General features: G+C 44.3%; 1 long non-coding RNA gene across 1 annotated transcript in view; it reads left to right on the forward strand.

The window, feature by feature from the left end:
• LOC147818038 (uncharacterized) overlaps window positions 1-3,214 on the forward strand; it is a 5,606-nt gene extending 2,392 nt beyond the window's left edge. Inside the window, exon 2 of the long non-coding RNA XR_015438373.1 lies at window positions 1,411-3,214. This is a non-coding gene — a long non-coding RNA (uncharacterized LOC147818038). The remainder of the gene's footprint in view (window positions 1-1,410) is intronic.
• The last annotated feature ends 1,269 nt before the right edge of the window (window positions 3,215-4,483 follow it).

The following is a 4,483-nucleotide window of genomic DNA, read 5'->3' on the forward strand; positions in this document are numbered from 1 at the left end:
TTCAGACCCAAAACTGGATAAAAGCCTCTTTTCATGTCTGATCATATCTGCCGCTTTGTTTTCCAGCTATGAATCATGCACAAGCACATTCTCTCTCTCTCTCTCTCTCTTTCTCTTTCACACACACACACACACACACACACACACACACACACTCTGCACAGTGCCTCCTTCCTCATACGACCACTGATCAAGCTAAAAGTGAGGAGAGGACTCCACCTAGTGGTGACAAGTTGGCGTCACACTGACTCCTGGGAAACGTGTCTGTGACTAGAATGTGATACAAAGACAATAGAAATATTCATAAAAACATAATTGAATCGACTCAAGGAGCCATTGTTGTTTTCATATTTCTATTTTTAGTCAGTGATGAATCTGGTCGTATTAAACACAGCAAACATTTCAAACCAAAAGAATCTTTCTTTATTTGTAAACACAGACCTCAGATCAGATCATGGTCTCTGTGAAGACTCCTCTGTCAGGACACTGACAGGTTCAGACATACCTGACAGTGGAGGAGTCGGCTGTGATTGGCTCTGCTTCAAAGTAAGAGTCTTTAAGTGTAGGGCAGTAAAGTCAGAAGTTTTTAATAAAAAATAATAAAAGTACAGATACTAAAAATATACGTAAGTACAGTAACTAAGTTACAGTCTGGCAGCTGCAGCTCAGTTCTCTGTAATGAACCCTGATGTTAGAAATGTAAACTGTTGTGTTTGTGGCTTCCTTAAGGAATCACTACGTCTCTGTGTTCGTGAGTGAGAGCGACACTAAACCTCAGGTTCATGTTTCCTTGCTTATTGCACCTCGGTCGTACAGTAATACCTCCGCTCCGCAGAGCGTGACTGAAGACCTTTTCAGGAGCGCCTCGAGTGGCTGCGGGTTTCTGCATCGATAGGATCCTCCGAGCAGCGCCGACAATACCAGCTCTACTCCCTCTGCTGCAGGAGCACCTGCTTTTACTACAACACGGTCCTGGAATCAGTAGAGAGCAGGAAACTAGAATTACGGCCTCGCAGTTGTCTGTCTGATATTTTACCACCCAAAACGAATCAGTTCGTCCTTGAGTCCAGGTGAATGTCTGGTCAAGGTATCACGGAGTTATTGCATTCACAGGGTCAAAACCGTGTTTTGTGAGGTCACAGTGACCTTGACCTTTGACCCTTAACCCCCAAAATCTACTCAGTTCATTCTTGGGTCCATGTGAATGTTTTTGCCAAATTTAAAGAAGTTCCATCAAAGCGTGACTGAGATATCGTGTCCATGAGAATGGGCTCCTACTGTCAGTAGAAGCAGGAATTGGGCGGGAATATTGAGCAGGAAACACGTCCTCCTCATGTTTGATGATGTCACACCAACAAAGAGAGAAAGGTGAGATAGCAGGAAGACATTTTCTTATGTTCTCTCTTTCAGCGGTGGCAGAAGTCGGGGACTCACCTGGAGCACCTGGTCTCCCGGTTCTGCCTGGACTCGGAGATGGCTCTGGACGGGATGGACTCGTCACGGATGCTGGTGATCAGCCCCTGTGAACTGAGCGCATACACACAGAGATGGGAGGTCCCCTTCTCCTGACCCCCGACCCCGTGACCTTTCACCTGCCCCGTCACCTATCCTCCGCCTCAAACACCTGGGCAAGAGATGAGCTGCCCAGACAGAGTGAAGATGCATGAGCACGTCATGTCAAGGTGCTGCGTTCAGGAGAGTCCGACAGAAGGTTGACGAACGTTCGTAGAGTTTTTGATGCAGATCTGAAATCCTGATGCACTGAGGATCTGTGCTGGACTGAGACACTGAGACACTGAGACACTGAGACATGTCGGGTTTGTTTAGATTAAAGTGTCAACATTGGAGGCTGTAGAGAAGTTTGGTGGAGAGTCAGACCAAGTGCACCTTAAAACCCTGAAAAAAATATCATCAGAGAAAGTGTCTGTTTGAATCTGGGAATTAAGACCAAGCACAACTGGAGGTTTTAGTTCACTTGTTAAAAAAGCACAAACAATCTGTTGCGTCTCTTCTTGCTCTAAATTTCAGAACTTCAGTTTGCTTGTGACCACACTGGCTTCTTGGTACAGAAGGTAAAGATCTCAAACCTCTGAGCGACTCATCAAACATCTCAAATATTTTTTATTTCAATTTTATTCTCCAGTTGCAAGAAAACTTAAAGTACCCCCCCCCCCCCCCCCCCCCCCAATTTGCTTTGAACCAAAAGAGAGTCAAAAGATGACAGAACCAGAACCATGTAACACCAGTGAGTCCAGGTTTGTCTGGATTTAGTCCTCACTCAAAACTGTTTGGGATTGTTTCTGTGATTAAAATGATGCTGTTGTCTTTTCTGTGACCACAGACCGTCTCTGTTCTGAGGAGTGCAGTGGATGAGACTCTGTTTACAGGAGAATCGAAAACCTCCTCCAACACGTGAGCACATTTAACCACAGAAGAAGAAAGGAGGACAAGCCCAACATATGTCTGGGCCCTTGGCCCGAGTCTGGCCTATATCTGGGCAGAGTCCGGCTGTTATTGTCAGTAATGACTTGACAGCTGGAAGATTTTCTGTGTGTGCACCAGATGTGGAAGCAGCACCTGACAATCATGCCGTATACGGGCCAGATTTGGGCCGTGGAACCGGGCGTCTGCTGGGCCAGAGGAAAACAAGCATGTGGCCCAACTCCGGGCCGGATTTATTTGACTTTACTGACAGTCAAGCGCAGGTGACAGAACAGCATGAATGCAGCACGTGGTTTCCTGTTTCCTCCGTGATGCAGCTGCTTCATGTTAAACATCTGGTGTGACGTGTTGCTGACGTGCATGTGAGAATTTTCTACACAAGTTTACATCGTTGTTTTTCCCCACACAGTTTAAACTCAATCAAACTGGAGGAAACGCTTTAGTCATGATCGTCTTTCAGTCGATTCATTTCTGTCATGTTTGTTGTTACAGTCCAGAGACGTTACAAGGTGATTCTTCTGGGGGGGGGGGGGCTTTTCTCCGGACAGACTGCAGCTGCTGTGGAGGTCAAACCTTCGACGTCACGTGACAGTCATCTTTGGTTTTTCATTTCAAATTCCTACAGCGTGGAAACACGACTGAAGTTAACTGCAGACCTTCACGTTTGAGTGATGTCTGATCATTTTCTCTCCAGATTGAGCCTCGCTCTCTGTTGTTCTGACATTTTGAAATATCCTGTTTGACTCCTGAATAAAGGTTTTATAATGGCTGATTCTGTTCTATGGAAATAACTGTGATGTTTACATATGGGAAAATGAGCTGCCACAGACACACATGCACACACACACACAGAGAGAGAGAGAGAGAACAGACCTCCCCTCCCCTCCTCTCTCTGACCACTGGCTCTCAGTAACAACACCGTGAATCATTAATCCGCCTCTAACATCTTCACTTTGAGCTTTAACGACCCGGAACAACAGAGGATGTCGCACATTAGCAGCTGACATTTTATCCACACGATCCGTTTTCATCGACACCGCTGTCTTCTACAGGAGACCCGCTTTTACGTAAGTACAATGACCTTTTCATTTCGCCATTTTTCTGCTCCCCTAAAAAAAAAAAAAAAAAGGGGGGGGGGGGGGTTTCTCCTCAGGCTTCCTTCAGGATCAGGGGTGATTCATGAAGCTGCCAAAGCTTTTGTCGGTCACGAGCTTGAGAGTGTGTTTGTCTCTGAGCAGACTGACAGGACGCACAGCTGACGGACAGACTGCAGCTGCTGTGGAGGTCAAACCTGCGACGTCACGTGACAGTCATCTTTGGTTTTTCATTTCAAATTCCTACGGCGTGGAAACACGACTGAAGTTAACTGCAGACCTTCACGTTTGAGTGATGTCTGATCATTTTCTCTCCAGATTGAGCCTCGCTCTCTGTTGTTCTGACATTTTGAAATATCCTGTTTGACTCCTGAATAAAGGTTTTATAATGGCTGATTCTGTTCTATGGAAATAACTGTGATGTTTACATATGGGAAAATGAGCTGCCACAGACACACATGCACACACACACACACGCACGCACACACACACACACACACACACACACGCAGCATACTACTAATATATAAAAACTGACATTAATCATCTACTGCTACTTTATTATATGTTATTAAATTATTATATAATTAAAAATTAATTAATTAATTAATTAATTTTATCATTACAATATCTACAGCGGTTACTGTTGCTCCTACTGCAGTACAATCATTAACGCTGTATCACCATTTATACTTCTATACTACGGAAGCTGAGAAAGGCCATACTCAGTATCTCAAGATAACAAATCTATTTATCCCGGAGGAAATGAGATATTATCAGAAAACAATGTTTTATCTCTAGGTAACGAAATATTATCAGGAGAAAACAACATTTTTATTTTGAGATAACGAGATATTATAGAGAACGAAGGAGAAATTAGCTTTGTTACCTTGAGATAATGGAATAAAAATATATTTTCGAGTGTGGCCTTTCTCAGCTTCCTTAGT

The sequence above is a fragment of the Seriola lalandi genome, unplaced genomic scaffold, assembly GCF_002814215.2.
Source record: "Seriola lalandi dorsalis isolate HSWRI2012SDOR001 ecotype SW California unplaced genomic scaffold, Sedor1 jcf7180002054754, whole genome shotgun sequence".
NCBI classification, from domain to species: domain Eukaryota; kingdom Metazoa; phylum Chordata; class Actinopteri; order Carangiformes; family Carangidae; genus Seriola; species Seriola lalandi.